The 25,101-nt window shown below is 44.5% G+C and overlaps 1 protein-coding gene across 1 annotated transcript in view; it reads left to right on the forward strand.

Annotated features, from left to right (window-relative positions):
- The window catches only part of STAC (SH3 and cysteine rich domain), a 475,170-nt gene that overhangs the window by 249,301 nt on the left and 200,768 nt on the right, over positions 1-25,101 (forward strand). The window lies entirely within an intron of this gene.

The raw sequence follows: 25,101 nt of genomic DNA on the forward strand, positions 1-25,101 counted from the left end.
CTCAGGTGTGGCTCCCACGTACAGTACAAATAGTGTGGCTCTTTAGCACTGTTTAGCAATCACATGTGATTAATAGACAATAACTCTAGTACACAACTGTACCCAACTGCAAACAAAATATTAGGCAGCCCAGAGATGGGTAAGGGATGTTGCAAAAGCCAGATTTTCTCTCTATTGTCTCTTAGAAACCACTCAGTTGAATCACCCACTTAGTAGGCATTGGCTAATGATCAACAAACAAATGTTAAAGTAATAAAGTGCAATTATTTTTTCTATATGGTAAATATTTGTCATTATATTATTTTTTGTATTTTACCTACAGTACTCTAGTGTTTTTATTGTGGTGTTGTTGTTGTTTTTGTTGTTATCGTTGTTGTCTTGTAGTCTTTACATCAAAATATCCCTTTTGAGCAGTTATTTTGTATGTTATAAATTTATTCTGTTCATATTATTGTTTTGTTTGCTTGTACTTATTATTTATTTTTATCTCCTGAATATTGTGTATGTTTTTCTTCCTGAAAGTTTAAATAACCGCAAGACAATTTACAAAGATTACAATCCTGAAATGCTAGCACAAGCAATAAATGAGAAACGGACACACAAAAAATTATATAATAATCATGATAATAATAATAATAATAATAATATTACAAGTAACTGAATAATGATGTTAGTTCAAAAACCAAGAGTATAAGAAAAAAAAAAAAACCATGCACACATGTTCAATATACACATCAGCTGCATAAACTTAATGTACTTAACAAAAATAATAAATGTCTGATTTAATCCCACATAAAGTCAACATTTGTAATACAATTTGTGCATATATCCTGATAGTTGAATGTGACATCATTGCTATAATATCCTTTATCCATTATTTCCATTATTCATATCTATTATCTGTAATAATAGCATACACCTCATAGCAGTGCATTAATATTATTTCATGTTCTTCCTGAAAAGAGCACTTTTTCCTTACAACTTATTATTAAAATACAATTCTTCTTTTAGACATCCCGTTCACCTTCAAACACACATTGTTAGAATCCCAAATGATGGCACATTATCACGTTTTTTATTTAACAGCCTCCCTATCCAAAAATGAGAAATTCACGAAAAGGCAGAGTTTCACCCTGTGATTGCTCTTTTATTTCAATTGAGTATTTTTATTGATGATTTTAAAGGTACAATACAGAACAAGAAAAAACAAGTTGTTAAATATAACAAAACCATAGTCAATGAACAATAATGTTAAGAACAATAAAAGCAAATACAAATACAGTAGCACAACAGAGCAATTACAAAGTTAATATATGAAGAATAATAAATTAAAATGTTATCGATATCATAAATACAACATCTTTGTTCCATGATTTGGGCCTCTGCTGCGTTCCGAAGGTTATACTTCCCGTTTGTAGTCACTGTGGGGGCATGTCCCCTGTTCTTCTCTCCCATGAATAGACATGTGCACAACATCTATTCAACGCTGTTCTGCTAAGCAGATCTGCGAGTAACAGGGGGCCTCTCAACTTGCTCCCCACCGTGGGACACTGCGGCCCATGGGTGGGACAAAGGGACAGTCCCAGAGAAATGATATTGTCCCGCAAAAATCAGGACAGTTGGGAGGCATGACATAATGCATACATTATTATTTATTTATTTCCAGTTATTTATACAGTGTACACATATTCTGCAGCTCTTTACAGAGAATATTTGGCCATTGACATCAGTCCCTGCCTCAGTGGAGCTCACAATCTATGGGGATAACTCAGATCTGATCGTAGATACGATCATTTACTTTGAAGTGGGGGGATGCCCAGCACATGGCTAGTCCGCCCCGCATGTCAGGCCCTACCCGCATGAAAGACGGCGATGCTTTTGCACCTGGCGAGTATCTCCCTGCCAGCGCAGCTCCTGCGCACTGGCAGGCCGCTACCCATTACGTCCCGGGTCACAGCGGCTGCGTGTGACGTCACGCAGCCGCCGCTGGCCGACCACCCACAACGGTCTGGACATTGTCCTAACCACTCCCCGCCAATGGCGTTCTAATGCTGTTGGCACGCCCCCTCCCACCCCACTACCGATTCTGCCTGTCAATCAGGCAGAGGCGATCGCAGCCCAGAGATGCTATTAGCATCTCACTGGGCTCCCGGGTGAGCACACGCAGTGTGGCCGCTGCGCGTGTGCACTCCACAAAAGGATTCAGACTGCGATCACTGCTGCTGCAGCAATCCAGTATGAGTTAGCCCCTATATCTCTACCACATGTACATGCACACGCACACACATTAATGCTAGGGTTAATATTGTTGGGAGCTAAATAACCTACCAGTATATTTTGAATTGTGGGGGAAACCGGAGTACCCAGAGCAAACCCATGCAAGCATGGCGAGAATATATAAACGACACACAGTTAGGTCCATGGTGGTAATCGAACCCATGACCACAATGCTGTGAGGCAGTAATGCTAACCATTACACCGCCCGTGAGTATAGCATATGTAGAAAAAAAACAAAAAAACATTAGAATGAGCAGAGATAAAAAAAATAACAGCATAAACCATGAACAAAACAATAAAAATTAAATTTGTAGGCTGGGACACCAACAGGAGTTCAGGGGGTTTCCAGGTCCAAGGCAAAGAGGGATACGTGCCAAAGAGACCACACCTTATCAGGACACTTGAATTTAAGGTAGATAAATGTTTATGAAAGGCAGTAGTGTTCACCAGCCCTGTTCAAGTAGCAAGGGGTGGAGCCTGTGGAGCCATCAAATTTTTATCAATTAACACTTTAGACATTGTCAAGTTATAGGAATTTAGAAATTCTGAAAGGTAAATGTAAACTTTTCTTCCCAACCCAAGACATAAACCCACGAATAGCAGAATATGCATGAATGGCACAAACCAACGCAAATAATGTCGGAGATAGCACCCGTACCCTGAGAAAAGTAGTCACTGACATATCCATGATTAACACAAACTATAGCTGCGGGACATGAATACAACAAACATATACAGCCTATAAACCCATCACCCTCCCCAAAATGGGAGAGCACATCTTACAAATAAAGGCATTTAACCAAATCAAATGCTTGGGCCACATCAAGAGAAATGGCCAAAGCATCATCCACACCATCATGGTTAAGCTGTAGGTAAGAAAACAAATGTCTTCAATTAATAGTAGTTGATTTTCCGGGCATAAACCAAGCTTGATCAGCATGGATCATTTCTAGAACTGCCTTATTAAGACGTAAGGCACAAAATGTACACAATAAGCAAATGGGACGATAAGAGTCTGGCTAAGCCTGATCCTTAACATGTTTGGAGATCAGTACAATCAGAGACTCCACCATAGACTAAAGGGCCCCCCCCATACACTACAGCGATATGTCTGAGGCTGAAGTCGCAGGCAATTTCCCTTGAACTCTCCCGGTAGCTGCCTGGGAGTGGTTCCATACAATTCCAAATGATTTGGTACATGTGTGACTTTTTTTGCATGCAATATATCGCCTGTGATATGTCACGCGGCGACATATTGCAGGCGATTTATTGCAATGCATTCACATGTACCATAAAATATATCTGATGGGCTGGATTAGGGTGCTAGGGGGGCTGACCCAAATAGGCATATAAATAGCAGCAGCAATTACCCTGTGCACACTGCTACTATAGAATATGTGATTGGCTGGATTAGTGCTAGGGGGTAGGCCAAATAGTCATATAAATAGCAGCAGCCATTAGCCCTGTGCACACTGCTGCTATAGAATATGTGATTGGCTGGATTAGTGCTAGGGGGGTGGGCCAAATAGTCATATAAATAGCAGCAGCCATTAGCCCTGTGCACACTGCTGCTATAGAATATGTGATTGGCTGGATTAGTGCTAGGGGGGTGGGCCAAATAGTCATATAAATAGCAGCAGCCATTAGCCCTGTGCACACTGCTGCTATAGAATATGTGATTGGCTGGATTAGTGCTAGGGGGGTGGGCCAAATAGTCATATAAATAGCAGCAGCCATTAGCCCTGTGCACACTGCTGCTATAGAATATGTGATTGGCTGGATTAGTGCTAGGGGGGTGGGCCAAATAGTCATATAAATAGCAGCAGCCATTAGCCCTGTGCACACTGCTGCTATAGAATATGTGATTGGCTGGATTAGTGCTAGGGGGGTGGGCCAAATAGTCATATAAATAGCAGCAGCCATTAGCCCTGTGCACACTGCTGCTATAGAATATGTGATTGGCTGGATTAGTGCTAGGGGGTAGGCCAAATAGTCATATAAATAGCAGCAGCCATTAGCCCTGTGCACACTGCTGCTATAGAATATGTGATTGTCTGGATTGGTGCTAGGGGGTTGGGCCAAATAGTCATATAAATAGCAGCAGCCATTAGCCCTGTGCACACTGCAGCTATAGAATATGTGATTGTCTGGATTGGTGCTAGGGGTTGGGCCAAATAGTCATATAAATAGCAGCAGCCATTTTAGCCATTTGCACACTGCTGCTCTGTGATTAGTGACGCTGGTTTATACCTTCCGAGCGTTCCACCTTGCTAGTGTGCTTTGCTTTGTTTGTTTTTTCTGAACAAAGTGCTCTTTATCCTGTTCTGTGATGGATTCCTACAGATATCAACTTCTGTTAGCCTATGGCTATCTGAAGCTGAAACGTGATAGGGATCTGAAACGGAAGAGGCAGAGGTCTGTTTGGAGCAAGGAGTGGCTGATGAAGACGGGGACTCTCTCTCACATGTCGCTCCTGACCAAGATTAGGGAGAACAACCAGAGGACTATCGGAACTACCTGCGAATGGATGACGCTACCTTCCAGGAGTTGCTGGGCCTTGTGACTCCCTACATGAAGAGGCAGGACACCAAGATGCGGAGGGCCACCACTGCTGAGGAGAGGCTGACTGCTACTCTGAGGTTCCTGGCTACAGGGCGGGCGTTTGAGGACATGAAGTTCGGGACCCTCATCTCCCCCAGGCTTTGGGTCGGATCATCCCTGACACCTGCAAGGCCATTGTGAAGGTGCTGCAGGACCAGTATTTAAAGGTAAATAAATACACACCACACCTGTTTAGTTACTTTTAAACTGCTTATAGAAAAAACGTTTTTTTTTTCTTCTTTAAAACAACTGTGCAAATGTATGGAATTATTTGCCAACATGGCACATTGAACTTTAAGCAATTATTTGCCAACACGGCACATAAAAATGTAAAAAATATCATATCGCAATTTGGATTTGGATATATATATATATATATATATATATATAAAATGAAATAATTAAAAGGATTAAATAACAATTTTAATTCTCAGTAAATATGGGGCGGTACATTCACTCCTAAGACGGAGGGCTATATGATGTTTTGGGCACAGATTTGATTGGGAGAATACACACATGCTGTAAAGTGCAGAATGAACGGGCCCACCCCACTATTATGCACCTACAGCATGCGTGTATCCTCCCCTAAAAATCTGCCCCCAAAACACCACATAGCCTATACCGCAACATATTTATTGGGAATTAATAACTTTAAAACAACACCCTTAACAATGTAATTCCCAATAAATACGGGGCGGTACTTTCATTCCTAACACGGAGGGCTATATGGTGTTTTAGGCACAGATTTGATTGGGAGAATATTAGTGATGAGCGGGTTCGGTTCCTCGGAAACCGAACCCCCCCGAACTTCATCCATTTTACACGGGTCCGAGGCATACTCGGATTCTCCCGTATGGCTCGGTTAACCCGAGCGCGCCCGAACGTCATCATCCCGCTGTCGGATTCTCGCGAGATTCGGATTCTATATAAGCAGCCGCGCGTCGCCACCATTTTCACTCGTGCATTGGAAATGTTAGGGAGAGGACGTGGCTGGCGTCCTCTCCGTTTATTGTTGAACTTGATTGTGCTTTATTGCTTAATTGTGGGGAGGACTGGGGAGCAGCTGTATAATATAGGAGGAGTACAGTGCAGAGTTTTGCTGATCAGTGACCACCAGTTTTATCCGTTCTCTGCCTGAAAAAAACGCTCCTTATCTGTGCTCAGTGTGCTGCATATATCTGTGCTCACACTGCTTAATTGTGGGGACTGGGGAGCAGCTGTATTATATAGGAGGAGTACAGTGCAGAGTTTTGCTGACAGTGACCACCAGTATACGTTGTCTGCCTGAAAAAAACGCTCCTTATCTGTGCTCAGTGTGCCGCATATATCTGTGCTCACACTGCTTAATTGTGGGGACTGGGGAGCAGCTGTATTATATAGGAGGAGTACAGTGCAGAGTTTTGCTGACAGTGACCACCAATATACGTTGTCTGCCTGAAAAACACTCCATATCTGTGCTCAGTGTGCTGCATTTATCTGTGCTCACACTGCTTTATTGTGGGCACTGGGGACCACCAGTATATTATATAGGAGGAGTACAGTGCAGAGTTTTGCTGACCAGTGACCACCAGTATACGTTGTCTGCGTTAAAAACACTCCATATCTGTGCTGCATTGTAGTATATAGTAGGAGTACAGTGCATAAATTTGCTGACCACCAGTATATAATATATAGGAGTACGGTACAGAAGGCCACTGCTGTACCTACCTCTGTGTCGTCAAGTATACTATCCATCCATACCTGTGGTGCATTTCAGTTTTGCACAGTTTGCTGACCACCAGTATATAATATATATAGCAGTACGGTACAGTAGGCCACTGCTGTACCTACCTCTGTGTCGTCAAGTATACTATCCATCCATACCTGTGGTGCATTTCAGTTTTGCACAGTTTGCTGACCACCAGTATATAATATATATAGCAGTACGGTACAGTAGGCCACTGCTGTACCTACCTCTGTGTCATCAAGTATACTATCCATCCATACCTGTGGTGCATTTCAGTTTTGTACAGTTTGCTGACCACCAGTATATAATATATAGCATTACGGTACAGTAGGCCACTGCTCTACCTACCTCTGTGTCGTCAAGTATACTATCCATCCATACCTGTGGTGCATTTCAGTTGTGCGCCGTATATATAGTAGTAGGCCATTGCTATTGATACTGGCATATAATTCCACACATTAAAAAATGGAGAACAATAATGTGGAGGTTAAAATAGGGAAAGATCAAGATCCACTTCCACCTCGTGCTGAAGCTGCTGCCACTAGTCATGGCCGAGACGATGAAATGCTATCAACGTTGTCTGCCAAGGCTGATGCCCAATGTCATAGTAGAGAGCATGTAAAATCCAAAAAAACAAAAGTTCAGTAAAATGACCCAAAAATCAAAATTGAAAGCGTCTGATGAGAAGCGTAAACTTGCCAATATGCCATTTACGACACGGAGTGGCAAGGAACGGCTGAGGCCCTGGCCTATGTTCATGGCTAGTGGTTCAGATTCACATGAGGATGGAAGCACTCATCCTCTCGCTAGAAAAATGGAAAGACTTAAGCTGGCAAAAGCACAGCAAAGAACTGTGCATTCTTCTAAATCACAAATCCCCAAGGAGAGTCAAATTGTGTCGGTTGCGATGCCTGACCTTCCCAACACTGGACGGGAAGAGCTTGCACCTTCCACCATTTGCACGCCCCCTGCAAGTGCTGGAAGGAGCACCCGCAGTCCAGTTCCTGATAGTCAAATTGAAGATGTCACTGTTGAAGTACACCAGGATGAGGATATGGGTGTTGCTGGCGCTGGGGAGGAAATTGACAAGGAGGATTCTGATGGTGAGGTGGTTTGTTTAAGTCAGGCACCCGGGGAAACACCTGTTGTCCGTGGGACGAATATGGCCATTGACATGCCTGGTCAAAATACAAAAAAAATCAGCTCTTCGGTGTGGAATTATTTCAACACAAATGCGGACAACAGGTTTCAAGCCGTGTGTTGCCTTTGTCAAGCTGTAATAAGTAGGGGTAAGGACGTTAACCACCTAGGTACATCCTCCCTTATACGTCACCTGGACCGCATTCATCAGAAGTCAGTGACAAGTTCAAAAACTTTGGATGACAGCGGAAGCAGTCCACTGACCACTAAATCCCTTCCTCTTGTAACCAAGCTCCTGCAAACCACACCACCAACTCCCTCAGTGTCAATTTCCACCTTACACAGGAAAGCCAATAGTCCTGCAGGCCATGTCACTGGCAAGTATGACGAGTCCTCTCCTGCCTGGGATTCCTCTGATGCATCCTTGAGTGTAACGCCTACTGCTGCTGGCGCTGCTGTTGTTGCTGATGGGAGTCGATCGTCATCCCAGAGGGGAAGTCGGAAGACTACTTGTACTACTTCCAGTAAGCAATTGACTGTCCAACAGTCCTTTGCGAGGAAGATGAAATATCACAGCAGTCATCCTGCTGCAAAGCGGATAACTCAGGCCTTGGCAGCCTGGACGGTGAGAAACGTGGTTCCGGTATCCACCGTTAATTCAGAGGCAACTAGAGACTTGATTGAGGTACTGTGTCCCCGGTACCAAATACCATCTAGGTTCCATTTCTCTAGGCAGGCGATACCGAAAATGTACACAGACCTCAGAAAAAGAGTCACCAGTGTCCTAAAAAATGCAGTTGTACCCAATGTCCACTTAACCACGGACATGTGGACAAGTGGAGCAGGGCAGACTCAGGACTATATGACTGTGACAGCCCACTGGGTAGATGTATTGCCTCCCGCAGCAAGAACAGCAGCGGCGGCACCAGTAGCAGCATCTCGCAAACGCCAACTCGTTCCTAGGCAGGCTACGCTTTGTATAACCGCTTTCCAGAAGAGGCACACAGCTGACAACCTCTTACGAAAACTGAGGAACATCATCGCAGAATGGCTTACCCCAATAGGACTCTCCTGGGGATTTGTGACATCGGACAACGCCACCAATATTGTTCGTGCATTACATCTGGGCAAATTCCAGCACGTCCCATGTTTTGCACATACATTGAATTTGGTGGTGCAGAATTATTTAAAAAATGACAGGGGCGTGCAAGAGATGCTGTCGGTGGCCCGAAGAATTGCGGGCCACTTTCGGCATTCAGCCACCGCGTACCGAAGTCTGGAGCACCACCAAACATTCCTGAACCTGCCCTGCCATCATCTGAAGCAAGAGGTGGTAACGAGGTGGAATTCAACCCTCTATATGCTTCAGAGGATGGAGGAGCAGCAAAAGGCCATTCAAGCCTATACATCTGCCCACGATATAGGCAAAGGAGGGGGAATGCACCTGACTCAAGCGCAGTGGAGAATGATTTCAACGTTGTGCAAGGTTCTGCAAGCCTTTGAACTTGCCACACGTGAAGTCAGTTCAGACACTGCCAGCCTGAGTCAGGTCATTCCCCTCATCAGGCTTTTGAAGAAGAAGCTGGAGACATTGAAGGAGGAGCTAAAACAGAGCGATTCCGCTAGGCATGTGGGACTTGTGGATGGAGCCCTTAATTCGCTTAACCAGGATTCACAGGTGGTCAATCTGTTGAAATCAGAGCACTACATTTTGGCCACCGTGCTCGATCCTAGATTTAAAACCTACGTTGTATCTCTCTTTCCAGCAGACACAAGTCTGCAGAGGTTCAAAGACCTGCTGGTGAGAAAATGGTCAAGTTAAGCGGAACGTGACCCGTCAACATCTCCTCCTTCACATTCTCCCGCAACTGGGGGTGCGAGGAAAAGGCTAAGAATTCCGAGCCCACCCGCTGGCGGTGATGCAGGGCAGTCTGGAGCGAGTGCTGACATCTGGTCCGGACTGAAGGACCTGCCAACGATTACTGACATGTCGTCTACTGTCACTGCATATGATTCTCTCACCATTGAAAGAATGGTGGAGGATTATATGAGTGACCGCATCCAAGTAGGCACGTCAGACAGTCCGTACGTATACTGGCAGGAAAAAGAGGCAATTTGGAGGCCCTTGCACAAACTGGCTTTATTCTACCTAAGTTGCCCTCCCTCCAGTGTGTACTCCGAAAGAGTGTTTAGTGCAGCCGCTCACCTTGTCAGCAATCGGCGTACGAGGTTACTTCCAGAAAATGTGGAGATGATGTTCATCAAAATTAATTATAATCAATTCCTCCGTGGAGACATTCACCAGCAGCAATTGCCTCCAGAAAGTACACAGCAACCTGAGATGGTGGATTCCAGTGGGGACGAATTAATAATCTGTGAGGAGGGGGATGTACACAGTGAAAGGGGTGAGGAACAGAGGATGATGATGAGGTGGACATCTTGCCTCTGTAGAGCCAGTTTGTGCAAGGAGAGATTGATTGCTTCTTTTTTTGGTGGGGGCCCAAACCAACCAGTCATTTCAGTCACAGTCGTGTGGCAGACCCTGTCGCTGAAATGATGGGTTCGTTAAAGTGTGCATGTCCCTTTTATACAACATAAGGGTGGGTGGGAGGGCCCAAGGACAATTCCATCTTGCACCTCTTTTTTCTTTCATTTTTCTTTGCATCATGTGCTGTTTGGGGACTATTTTTTGAAGTGCCATCCTGCCTGACACTGGAGTGCCACTCCTAGATGGGCCAGGTGTTTGTGTCGGCCACTTGTGTCGCTTAGCTTACTCACACAGCGACCTTGGTGCGCCTCTTTCATTTTTCTTTGCATCATGTGCTGTTTGGGGACAATTTTTTTGAAGTGCCATCCTGCCTGACACTGCAGTGCCACTCCTAGATGGGCCAGGTGTTTGTGTCGGCCACTTGTGTTGCTTAGCTTAGTCACACAGCGACCTTGGTGCGCCTCTTTTTTTCTTTGCATCATGTGCTGTTTGGGGACAATTTTTTTGAAGTGCCATCCTGCCTGACACTTCAGTGCCACTCCTAGATGGGCCAGGTGTTTGTGTCGCCCACTTAGGTCGCTTAGCTTAGCCATCCAGCGACCTCGGTGCAAATTTTAGGACTAAAAATAATATTGTGAGGTGTGAGGTGTTCAGAATAGACTGAAAATGAGTGGAAATTATGGTTATTGAGGTTAATAATACTATGGGATCAAAATGACCCCCAAATTCTATGATTTAAGCTGTTTTTGAGGGTTTTTTGTAAAAAAAAAACGAATCCAAAACACACCCGAATCCGACAAAAAAATTTCAGGGAGGTTTTGCCAAAACGCGTCCGAATCCAAAACACGGCCGCGGAACCGAATCCAAAACCAAAACACAAAACTCGAAAAATGTCCGGTGCACATCACTAGAGAATATACACATGCTGTAAAGTGCAGAATGAATGGGCCCGGCCCTAGTATTATGCACCTACAGCATGCGTGTATCCTCCCCAAAAAATCTGCCCCCAAAACACCATATAGCCTAACCGCACCATATTTATTGTGAATTATAAGCCTACAACTTTTCAAACTGAGACATGTCCTCCTCTGCCCTCAGCATAGCAGAGTATATGGCTGAGGAGCAGGTGGGTGGGGGAGTAGGCTGTGGTTGGGTGGGCAGAATGAGATGGGGTTGTGTGGGCGGAATAGGATGGGATTGGATGGGAGGAAGAGTGAGAGGACGGCAGTCGAATAGTTTGACATCATCATGGAGTTTCGATTTTCGTGCTTTGTTCAGCATCTTTAAATTGAGACGCTGAATCTGCTCAGTTTGACTCGGGGGTAGGTTACGCATTGCTGAGGCCATAAATTCCCCAAATTTTGAGTAGTGGTCGAGGGGGAGGGCTGGGCAAGTCTTGACTTGATTTCCTCAAAAATGAGGTCTTCGCCCTCCTGGGCTGTGTTTTTTTTTTTTTTTTGGGGGGGGGGGGGGGCGGCAGAGGAGCTGGTGATGCAGAGGTATCAGGGGTATTTGGTGTTTCAGGGGTAGGAACTTGGGGCTGGGATTCCTCCGTATCCTGGATGATGCTGAGGTCTGGGGTGACGGGAATCTCCACACTTCCACTGTTATACACTGTTTAAATACATGCTTTAATTTTTTATTTCTATAATTTTATAGCTCCCTGCAAGTACATTAGAATGGCAAGCCGTGGCAGAGGAGTTTGCCACCACCTGGCATTTCCCTGTCGGGGAGCGATAGATGGCAAGCACGTCCGCATCAACCCTCCTGCAAACAGCGGATCCCTTTATTATAATTATAAAGATTTCAGCATCGTGCTAATGGCAGTGGTGAATGCCAACTATGAACTCATCTTCATTGACATTGGCAAAAACGGACGTGCATCAGACGGTGGGTCGCTGAAGAATACCACCTTCTACGAGCGGCTCACCACAAAGACCCTGAACTTGCCATCTAGTGAGCAAACCCAGCACGGCCTCAATTTTGTTTTCGTGGCTGATGAGGCATTCGCACTCCACGAGAACATCAGGAAGCCGTACCCCCAAAGGCACCTGACAAGGGAGAAGCGCATCTACAATTATAGGCTATCCCGGGCACGACGAATTGTAGAGAACACTTTTGGCATCCTGTCTAGCCGCTTCCGCATATTCCTAAGGGCTATCAATTTGCAGGTGGAGAAGTTAGATTGGGTGGTGACTGTGTGCTGTGTCCTGCATAACTATTTGCGCAGCAGAACCACCCAGCATAAGACACTGCCCAGAGAAGCGCCAGGAGACCCAGACCCTGAACACCCAGACATGACTTCACCATTTCCCTCTGTGGAACCACCTCCACTGCATTTTAGGGCGAGTCTATGGGCAAAACAGGCCAGGGACGAGTACCTGGCCTATTTTAATGGGCTGGGTGCAGTCGATTGGCAGGAGGCCCACGTTTAATTAGTGTACTGTATTGGACTGATGATGGAACTTGCAAAAACTTAAAATTGTATTAAAAAAATATAGTTACAGATGCAGACAAAGATAGGTCACCGTCTTCAGGCTCTGGTGTGGCAGTCCAAGGGAGGGAGGTGAAACCTGTCCGGGTAGCCTCCTGGTCCAGGACAAACTCCAGCATGGGTTAGTACCAGAGTGAGGTCTTGTAAATCTGGGAAGAACCTGCTCCAGACATTTTGGACTGTTCCATTTTTTTGTGCTCTTTCAGGAACACAGTACGCAGGTTCTGTATCTTTTTCTTGACTCTTTCTTTGTCAGCACCGGACACAAAGGGCCTGCAGTACTCCACTAGCTCCTCCAAGGTCGCATTCCGTTGCACTTTATCAGAATAGCCCTTTGCTTTGATCTTCCATAAACACTCCAATCCACAGTACATTTTTAGTAGGCCAGTAATTAAGTCTATGTCTGAATCTAGAGACATATCTATAATGAAAAAAAGTGGTGCACAAACTGTTATATTTTGTGTTTTACAAGTGGTTTTACTTAAGGTATATGGTTATATGGTTAAATGGTAATATGGTTATATGGTTAAATGGTTATGTGGTTATATGGTTAAATGGTGTTTACATTTGTATAATATATGTTTTTTAAATAAAACAATTTTTGTAAATACTTTCCTCATTACACAAACATCAATGGTACAGCGGCGGTGAAAATACATGGCCATTTGGGGGTTAAAATGACTTTGGGGACACAGAAACACAAGGTGCAGCATTTGGGTACAGTGGCAGTGAAACACATGGCCATTAGGGGGTTAAAATGACTTTGGGGACAAAGAAACACAAGGTACAGCATTAGGGTACAGTGGCGGTGAAAATACATGGCCATTTGGGGGTTAAAATGACTTTGGAGACACAGAAACACAAGGTGCAGCATGCGGGTACAATGGCGGTGAAAACACATGGCTATCAGGGGGTTAAAATGACTTTGGAGACACAGAAACACAAGGTGCAGCATGGGCGTACAGTGGCGGTGAAAACACATGGCCAGTAGGGAGTTAAAATGACTTTGGGGACACAGAAACACAAGGTACAGCATTAGGGTACAGTGGCGGTGAAAATACATGGCCATTTGGGGGTTAAAATGACTTTGGAGACACAGAAACACAAGGTGCAGCATGCGGGTACAATGGCGGTTAAAACACATGGCCATTATGGGGTTAAAATGACTTTGGGCACACAGAAACATAAGGTGCAGCATTGGGGTACAGTGGCGGTGAAAACACATTGCCATTAGGGGGTTAAAATGACTTTGGGGATCAGCATTATCAGGGCTGGATAAATCATCATACTGTTTACATACATTTAGGATGCAGGGCCGTGACTAGGTGTGTGCCCGTGGTGCCTTGCCCACAGCGCAAATGCACTGAAGGCGCACCATCAGCAGCACATCTCCCGTACGGCCGTTGTCGGCAATCAGTAAGTAGGGAAAGTGCCGGCGCTGGTCTCCCGCCTCTGCAAGTAGTGGGAGTGCTACCGTATTCACTATCAGGCAGCACACACCTTCTGCGTGTCCTGGCGCCGCCATCCCTGAGTATTGGCAGCGCCGTCATGAAGTCCCGCCGCCGCAGTTGTCCCTGACTTCTGCTGCCGCCATGTGACTGTAGCCATGAAGTGCACTCCGTGTGAGAGTCCCGCTGCCGCCACCGGATGTCTTCTCTGTGAAGGGGATCGGAGTGTAGCCGCATGTTGCAGGTCCCAGACCGGAGTGTGTCTGTGCCGTCTGTATGGTGGATTGTGCTCTCCTTCCCAGGCACACCTCTCTCTTTCTCTTGAAAAAAGGGGGGAAATGCCTGCCTAATGTGTAAAGAAAGGGGACGCCGTCTGCCGTAATGAGTAAAAAGGGGGACGCTATCTGCAGTAATGTGTAAAAAGGGGGACACTATCTGCCGTAATGTGTAAAGAAAGGGGGGCTTTGCCTGCTTAATGTGTAAAAAGGGGAACGCTATCTGCCATATTGTGTAAAAAGGGGGACGTTGTCTGCCGTAATTTGTAAAAAGGGGAACGTTGTCTGACGTAATTTGTAAAAATGGGAACTGGCTGCCGTAATGTGTAAAAAGGGGACGCTGTCTGCCGTAATGTGTAATAAGGGGGATGCTGTCTGCCGTAATGTGTAAAAAGGGGATGCTATCTGCCGTAATGTGTAAAAAGGGGACGTTGTCTGCCGTAATGTATAAAAAGGGGGACTGTCTGCCGTAATGTGTAATAAAGGGGACGCTGTCTGCCGTAATGTGTAAATAGGGGACGTTGTCTGCCGTAATGTGTAATAAGAGGGACGCTGTCTTCCGTAATGTGTAAAAAGGGGACGCTGTCTGCCGTAATGTGTAAAGAAAGGGGGGATTTGCCTGCTTAATGTGTAAAAAGGGGGACGCTGTCTGCCGTAATGTGTAAAAAGGGGACACTGTCTGCCGTAATGTGTAAAAAGGGGGACTGGCTGCCGTATTGTGTAAAAAGGGGACACTGTCTGCCGTAATGTGTAATAAGGGGAACGCTGTCTGCCATAATGTGTAAAAAGGGGGACGCTGTCTGCCGTAATGTGTAAAGAAAGGGGGGGCTTTGCCTGCTTAATGTGTAAAAAGGGGGACGCTCTCTGCCGTAATGTGTAAAAAGGGGACGCTGTCTGCTGTAATGTGTAATAAGGGGGACGCTGTCTGCCGTAATGTGTAAAAAGGGTACGCTGTCTGCCGTAATGTGTAATAAGGGGGACGCTGTCTGCCGTAATGTGTAAAAAGGGGACGCTGTCTGCCGTAATGTGTAATAAGGGGGATGCTGTCTGCCGTAATATGTAAAAAGGGGATGCTGTCTGCCGTAATGTGAAAAGAAAGGGGGGCTTTGCCTGCTTAATGTGTAAAAAGGGGAACGCTATCTGCCATAATGTGTAAAAAGGGGGACGTTGTCTGTCGTAATTTGTAATAAGGGGGACGTTGTCTGACGTAATTTGTAAAAAGGGGGACTGGCTGCCGTAATGTGTAAAAAGGGGACGCTGTCTGCCGTAATGTGTAAAAAGGGGACGCTGTCTGCCATAATGTATAATAAGGGGGACGCTGTCTGCCGTAATGTGTAATAAGGGGGATGCTGTCTGCCGTAATGTGTAAAAAGGGGGATGTTGTCTGCCATAATGTGTAATAAGGGGAAGCTGTTTGCCGTAATGTGTAATAAGGGGACGCTGTCTGCCGTAATGTGTAATAAGGGGGACTGGCTGCCGTAATGTGTAAAAAGGGGATGCTATCTACCGTAATGTGTAAAAAGGGGGACAGTCTGCCGTAATGTGTAAAAGGGGCTCTACCTGGTGTAGTGGCGCTACTGTGCAGCGTAATTTGAATAATGGAGACTACTGTGCACCATAGTATGAATTGGTATTATTTTGTGGCCACACCCCTTTCCCATGAAGCCATGCCCCTATATATTTTTGCGCGCACACTGCCTCTGTCTTGCAATGGGGGGGGGCGCCAACGCCGTTTCTTGCACATAGCACTAAAATGCCTAGTTACGGCACTGTTAGGATGTGTTCAGCTTCCACATCTGAATAGCTGAAACACTCTCCTGAATTTAGTTGAGCAAAGGCAAAACCTGGTTCCAACTCCTCATCCATTACAATGGGCAAGAGGCTAGGATTGGAAAAAGTCCAATAGTTACCATGCGCTGGAAACAATGAAGTCCCTCTGGAGACTGGTTGAAATGGCAAAAAAGCTGACTGTAGGGTGCCTTGGTAAGGAGAAGTCTCGCTTCAATGGTGTCACTTTCCCAATGTATACAGCAGATAGCCTGGCATTCCTGAAATGTATAACAGCATCTACTCCGGTGCCCTCCCTCGGTATAGGTGTCCGTGTATAGAGAAGAGATTGCAGGTGGCACTCAGGAGACTTGTAAACTTTAAGCAATAGTTATTGCATGCAGCAAATCCAACACATGCTCCGGGTCGCAGCCCATCGTCAGCGATAAGCATGTAACACAGTGACTAACATTTAAATACCTTCAAAACCTTCCCCCAAAATACAATCAGGGAAATATATATATATATATATATATATATAAACACACACACACACACACACACACAGTGCATCCGGAAAGTATTCACAGCGCTTCACTTTTTCCACATATTGTTATGTTACAGCCTTATTCCAAGCTGGAGTAAATACATTTTTACCCCCAAAATTCTACACACAATACCCCATAATGACAATTTGTAAAAAGTTCTTTTGAGATTTTTGCAAATGTATTAAAAATAAAAAACTAAGAAATCACATGTACATTAGTATTCACAGCCTTTGCTCAATACTTTGTTGATGCACCATTGGCAGCAATTACAGCCCCAAGTCTTTTTGAATATGATGTCAATCAAGCTTTGCACACCTACAGTATCTTTGGACAGTTTCGCCCATTCCTCTTTGCAGCGCCTGTCAAGCTCCATCAGGTTGGATGGGAAGCGTTGGTGCACAGACATTTTCAGATCTCTCAGAGATGTTCAATCAGATTCAAGTCTGGGCTCTGGCTGGGCCACTCAAGAACATTCACAGAGTTGTCCTGAAGCCACTCCTTTGATATCTTGGCTGTGTGCTTAGGGTCATTGTCCTGCTGAAAGATGAACCGTCGCCTCAGTCTGAGGTCAAGAGAGCTCTGGAGCAGGTTTTCATTCAGGATGTCTCTGTACATTGCTGCATTCATCTTTCTCTCTATCCTGACTAGTCTCCCAGTTCCTGCCGCTGAAAAACATCCCCACAGCATGATGCTGACACTACCATGCTTCACTGTAGGGATGTTATTGGCCCGGTGATGAGCGGTGCCTGGTTTCCTCCAAACATGATGCCTGGCATTCACGCCAAAGAGTTCAATCTTTGTCTCATCAGACCAGACAATTTTGTTTCTTATGGTCCGAGAGTCTTTCAGGTGCATTTTTGCAAAACTCCAGGTGGGCTGCCATGTGCTTTTTACTAAAGGGTGGCTTCCGTCTGCCACTCTACCATACAGGCTTGATTGGTGGATTGTTGCAGAGATGGTTGTCCTTCTGGAAGGTTATCCTCCCTCCACAGAGGAATTCTGTAGGTCCGACAGAGTGACCATCAGGTTCTTGGTCACCTCCCTGACTAGGGCACTTCTCCCTCAATCGCTCAGTTTAGATGGCCGGCCAGCTCCAGAAAGAGTCCTGGTGGTTCCGAACTTCTTCCATTTACGGATGATGGAGGCCACTGTGCTTATTGGGACTTTAAAAGCAGCAGATATTTTTCTGTACCCTTCCCCAGATTGTGCCTCGAGACAATCCTGTCTCGGAGGTCTACAGACAATTCATTTGACTTCATGATTGGTTTGTGCTCAGACATGCACTGTCAAGTGTGGGACCTAATATAGACAGATGTGTGCCTTTCCAAATCATGCCCAATCAACTGAATTTACCACAGGTGGACTCCAATTAAGCTGTAGGAACAGCTCAAGGACGATCAGTGGAAACAGGATGCACCTGAGCTCAATTTTGAGCTTCATGGCAAAGGCTGTGAATACTTACGTACATGTGATTTCTTAGTTTTTTTATTTTTAATAAACTTGCAAAAATCTAAAAAAAACTTGTTTCACGTTGTCATTATGGGGAATTGTGTGTAGAATTTTGAGGGGAAAAATGAATTTATTCCAGTTTGGAATAAGGCTGTAACATAACAAAATGTGGAAAAAGTGAAGTGGTGTGAATATTTTCAGGATGCACTGTATATATAAAATCACACTCACTTTTCCCAGCATTTGCAGAAAAAGAAAAAATACCAGCACTCACGGTTAGATGAAAGTAGTAAAGTGTTTATTCCTCAAAACGAATCAATGATAAATCATGATCATGCATGATAAACGTTTATCATGGATTCGTTTTGAGGAATACATACTTTACTACTTTACTACTTTGAGGGCTGGTATTTTTTTATTTTTCTGCAAATGCTGGGAAAAGTGAGTGTGAATTGTGCTATCTTCATCAAACATGATATATATATATATATATTTATAGAAAGTGAAGAAAAGGGCGCCTACTAGTGTCTAATAAAATTATATAAAAATATGAAATATAGAGCTGGTGTGATTGAGAACAGGATGCTACTTATCTGGCATAAACAGACTTTTGCTTCAGTCATAGGACCAGTATAGGTACATGAAAAAAGAAGAACAAAATAACATAGCGCGTACTGTTTTTACGCAATTTTCAATCTACAGATCAAATGAACCAATTATGTGTTATAAAAAACTTTCTGGGTAAAGGCAAATCCCAAAATTTAAAATCCACAGCCAGGGATTTTTTTAAAAGTTTTTCACAATATTTAATAAAACACATAAAACATAAAGGTAGAAGTAATGCGAGCGTACAAGATGCGTAATTTTCAATCTACAGATCAAATGAACCAATTATGTGTTATAAAAAACTTTCTGGGTAAAGGCAAATCCCAAAATTTAAAATCCACAGCCAGGGATTTTTTTAAAAGTTTTTCACAATATTTAATAAAACACATAAAACATAAAAGGTAGAAGTAATGCGAGCGTACAAGATAAAATGAATGACAAGCTTATCTGTCCATATTAGGAATGGGATACATCAGATTTTCCATAAACATCCAAGATAAATAGTAAAAATTCAAAAATTCAAACGTACAAAAAATAAGTATTAAAACAGCTTATCTGCCCATAAGGGAAGTTCAGGTGCATCAGTCCCAACGCGTTTCGTCCTTAATTAGACTTCATCATGGGGATAAGGTCAGTGAGCAGAGATGCTCCATTTATACCTAAGGAGATAGTGAGAGCCCAGCACATGGCCAGGTAATTGATGACATCACTTCCTGTTGGGTGATATCGATTTTTGCTGATGGGAGACATTCTAATTTTAATTTCAGGCATGGTAGCTAAATGTGGGGTGTATATGGGGCACAACCAAGTGATGAGGCAGGGAAAATAAAGTATAGAACGAAGTTTGAAAGCTTCGTATGGCGCTGTGTAGCGCGGTGGAACGCACGCTGGAACGCACAGCTAGTTCCTGGCGTGGTCCGCCGCGCGTCACTTCCGGTCTTGCGGAAGGTACTTCCGCCGGCCGGTGGAATGCACTGTGGAACGCATCGTCATCTCCATGACGATGCGCCCTGTGTAGCGGAGCTTTCCAGCAGTTATTAGCTGCTGCTTTTTAAATGGAGAATGAAACAAGGGGGACAGTGACGGAGGGATGAAGTGGGCAAACTACTTAATATATGAAAGCACATACATATATAGAGCATATCCAGAGTAATAATAATTAAAAGAGAAGTGAATGAGCATAAAAAATATAAATATAAAAATATATATATATATAAAAAAAAATATATATATAAAAAACACATAGTGGTATAGTTCTTTCTCCATGTATAGGGGTATGTCCCATCTTTATAGGTTTTCATGGATTCCAACATAAAGTCCGTAGTGGTTCACACGTAGTGGTCGTGAAGTTTAAAAACGTCCAAACTAAAGCTGGACGGAGCTGGTTTTTCGCCAATGGGCTGGAACATTAAGAGGATAGATTAATTTATTATATGATGACTGGAGTAATTAGGAGCAAGTGCAATAAAACATGCAAAAATGTAAGATGTGCAATTAAATTGCAGGTAATTAAGTTGACGTGATGACCCAAGATCATAATAAGGAAGAAATGACTAAGGTGCAATAATATAGTGCAATTGTGGACTAAAAGTGTATGTGAACTTAATAAAGAATTAAATCTTAAAGAGAATTTTTTTATATATTACTAATTTTTAAAAAAAAAAAATTTTTTTTTTTTTTTAGAAAACTTTTTTTTATTTTTCTGCAAATGCTGGGAAAAGTGAGTGTGAATTGTGCTGTCTTCATCAAACATGATATATATATATATATATATATATATATATATATATAGGAAATCCCGCACTCTCACCCATCCAAATCAACAGCTGGGGTGCCGAATCAGATTCCAACCCACTAAAAGGTGGGACCCATAGTACAGTGCAGTGTTGCCCACAATATGTGGGAATGATAGCACCCTCCATACTTCAAAAAATAGAAAATATAAAAGAAAATGTATTAAATGGAATAGATATCTCACAGTTCCATATGGTATACAGAGGTTCACCAATGTTTCGGTCCTCGCCAGGACCTTTTTCAAGGTACTCACAACAAAGTCGGCGTGTCAACAGCAGTCATAGATGTCAAGCAGGGAACTGTTTTTTGGATATTTTCTATTTTTTTAAGCCTGGAGAGTGCTATAATTCCCATATATTGTGGGAAGCACTGCAATATATACATACACATATATATATATATATATATATATATATATACTCTTTCTTTTTCTTGCGGCCCACAAGACTTAGACCTAGATAATTCGGCCCAGTTGGGATTTTAAGCTTGACATACCTGGATTAAAGCCTATACACAAACATTGGTAGAATTGAAATCCCAAGTTTTTTATTAAAAGGACTGAAAGATTTGAATTGTTATTATCTACAACTAAGCCAGGAACTCCAGGATACACGGGATCCCTACATCTACTTTCCTAAGCACACTCATGCTTGTAGTTGAATGGTGGTATTTTGCTTTTAAACACTGATCTTCTCAAGGGTGTAGTATAAGGAAAAAGCACATTCATATAGATAATCTTTGTATACCCTTTAACTGATTTAGGTTAAATCTACTGATGCGGAATGTTCCTTTCCATCTGAAAGGTTTTTTAAGCTCACAATGATAAAATGGTATGTATGAGACTCTATTTCTGTAGTAGCCACAGGCTGGAACCTTATAGTGTTTCTAGGACTGGGAATCAGGTCACTTCATATGATACTTTCTATGCTGTACAATCTCTATGCTGTACAATCTACAGTAAAAGACAAGTGGAATTCACTTAAAATATCCGAAAGATAATTACTTTTCATAACATATAATATGCATGTAGTATTGTTTATAACTTATGTGACAATTGCATACAAAAATATGGTTATTAATGGCTTTACAATAGATCATGGATCTAAAATAGGAGATATATTGTAAACTGAGAAGCAGCTATTTGTTTATTTTAATAATCTTTGACATTTCAGGTGTCTAGTTAATTAAAGGTGGAAACAAAAATTTTCAATTGCAAATTGTTATTCAAATATGTACAGCATATACACTATATCAGGGGTGGGGAACCTCCGGCCCGCGGGCCGTATAAGGCCCGCGAAGCCGTTTGCTCCGGCCCACCCGCTTCTGTCAGTGAGACACGCCGCCGCTCAGTCCAGCGGCAGCGTGACTCAGCTGTCAGGACAGGGAGAAGAGCGCTGCGATGTTGGATGACGGCGGCGGCGTGTAGGCCTTCAAACTAGCCGCCGCTTCGTGAGCCAATCAGAGCTCGCGGACCGGGGGCCAATCAGGAGCCACGGCTGCCGGCCCGCGAGCTCTGATTGGCTCTCGCACCGGCGGCTGGTTTGAAGTCCTACACGCCGCCGCCACCCGACATAGCCGCGCTGTCCTCCCTGTCAGCAAGCAGCGGTAAGCAGCACGGGGGGGGGGGGGGGCATCTGTATACCTGGCACTGTGGGGGCATCTGTATACCTGGCACTGTGGGGACATCTGTATAGCTGGCACTGTGGGGGCATCTGTATAGCTGGCACTGTGGGGGCATCTGTATAGCTGGCACTGTGGGGACATCTGTATAGCTGGCACTGTAGGGGTATCTGTGTACCTGGCACTGTGGGGGCATCTGTATAGCTGGCACTGTGAGGGCATCTGTATAGCTGGCACTGTGGGGGCATCAGTTTAGCTGGCACTGTGGGGGCATCTGTATAGCTGGCACTGTGGGGACATCTGTGTACCTGGCACTGTGGGGGCATCTGTGTACCTGGCACTGTGGGGGCATCTGTATAGCTGGCACTGTGGGGGCATCTGTATAGCTGGCACTGTGGGGACATCTGTATAGCTGGCACTGTAGGGGTATCTGTGTACCTGGCACTGTGGGGGCATCTGTGTACCTGGCACTGTGGGGGCATCTGTATAGCTGGCACTGTGGGGGCATCTGTATACCTGGCACTGTGGGGGCATATGTATAGCTGGCACTGTGGGGGTATCTGTGTACCTGGCACTGTGGGGGCATCTGTATAGCTGGCACTGTGGGGGCATCTGTATACCTGGCACTGTGGGGGCATCTGTATACCTGGCACGGTGAGGGGCATATGTATACCTGGCACGGTGAGGGGCATTTGTATACCTGGCACGGTGAGGGGCATTTGTATACCTGGCACGGTGAAGGGCATTTGTATACCTGGCACGGTGGGGGGCATTTGTATACCTGGCACTGTGGGGGCATCTGTATACCTGGCACGGTGAGGGGCATATGTATACCTGGCACGGTGAGGGGCATTTGTATACCTGGCACGGTGAAGGGCATTTGTATACCTGGCACGGTGGGGGGCATTTGTATACCTGGCACTGTGGGGGCATCTGTATACCTGGCACTGTGGGGGCATCTGTATACCTGGCACGGTGAGGGGCATATGTATACCTGGCACGGTGGGGGGCATTTGTATACCTGGCACTGTGGGGGCATCTGTATACCTGGCACGGTGAGGGGCATATGTATACCTGGCACGGTGAGGGGCATTTGTATACCTGGCACGGTGAGGGGCATTTGTATACCTGGCATGGTGGGGGGCATTTGTATACCTGGCACTGTGGGCATTTGTATACCTGGCACTGTGGGGGCATCTGTATACCTGGCACGGTGAGGGGCATATGTATACCTGGCATGGTGAGGGGCATATGTATACCTGGCACGGTGAGGGACATTTGTATACTTGGCACTGTGAGGGGCATTTATATACCTGGCACTGTGGGGGCAATTGTGGATCTGGCACTGCACTATTGGGGGCATATGTGTATCACGTCCCACTTTAACTGGCCATACCCATTTTTTTTGGCGTGCACACACAGAACCTCTAAGGGGCAGACCTACTGGGGGGCAGGGTAATTTTTTTAAATTTAGAATTTTTGTATGGCCCCCGAAGGATTTTATAAATATCCAAATGGCCCTCGCTAGAAAAAAGGTTCCCCACCCCTGCACTATATGGACAAAACTTTTTGTCCACTTCTGTCAATTATTGAATTCAGGTGTATCAATCAGAACCTTTGCCACAGGTGTATAAAATCAAGCACCTAGCCATGTAGTCTCCATTTGGTGCTGTGATAGGATGCCACCTTTGCAATAAGACAGTTTGTGAAATTTCATCCCTGCTGGATATTCCAATGTCAACTGTAAGTGATATTATTAGAAAGTGGAAGCATTTACGAACAGCAGCAACTCAGACATGAAGTGGAAGACAACATGAAATCACGGAGAGGGGTCAACGGCTTCGTAAAAGTCACAAAAACTCTGCTGATTACATAGCTGAAGAGTTCTAAACTTCCACTGGCATCAATGTTAGCAGAAAACTTGTGTGGCAGGAGCTTAATGGAATGGGTTTCCATGGCTGAGCAGCTGCATGCAAGCCTCATATCACTAAGTCCAATGCCAAGCGTCGGATGGAGTGGCGTAAAGCACACAGACAATAGACTGTGCAGCAGTGGAAAACTGTTCTGGGGAGTTACGAATCGTGCTTCTCTGTTTGGCAGTAAGATGGGAGAGTCTGGTTTTGGTGGATGCTGGGAGAATGTTACCTGCCTTACTGCATTATGCCAACTGCAAAGTTTGGCAGAGGAATGATAATGGTATGTGGGGCTGTTTTTCAGGACTTGCGCTAGGCCTCTTATCTCCAGTGAAGAGCAATCTTAATGCTTCAGCATACCAAGACATGTTGGATAATGCTATGCTTCTAACTTTGTGGCAACAGTTTGGGGAAGGCCTTTTCTATTCCAACATGACTGTGCCCCAGTGCACAAAGCAAGGACTATAAAGACATTGGGGCAGATGTATTAACCTGGAGAAGGCATAAGGAAGTGATAAACCAGTGATATGTGCAAGGTGATAAAGGCACCAGCCAATCAGCTCCAATATGTAAATTAACAGTTAGGATCTGATTGGCTGGTGCCTTTATCACCTTGCACATGCCTTCCTTATGCCTTCTCCAGGTTAATACATCTGCCCCATTGTTTGATGAGTTTGGTGTGGAAGAACTTGACTGGCCCGCACAGAGCCTGGACCTCAACCCCATTGAGCACCTTTGGTATGAACTGGAATGGAGATTGCGAGCTAACCCTTCTTGTCCAACATCAGTGCCTGAGCTCATAAATGCTTTACAGAATGAATGGACACAAATTCCAACAGACACACTCCACAATCTTGTGGGAAGCCTTTCAAGAAGAGTGGAAGCTGTTATAGCTACAAAAGGGGGACCAACTCCATATTGAAGTATATGTATTCGAACACAATGTCATTAGTCC

Source organism: Pseudophryne corroboree, chromosome 5 (assembly GCF_028390025.1).
Source record: "Pseudophryne corroboree isolate aPseCor3 chromosome 5, aPseCor3.hap2, whole genome shotgun sequence".
Classification (NCBI taxonomy): Eukaryota; Metazoa; Chordata; class Amphibia; order Anura; family Myobatrachidae; genus Pseudophryne; species Pseudophryne corroboree.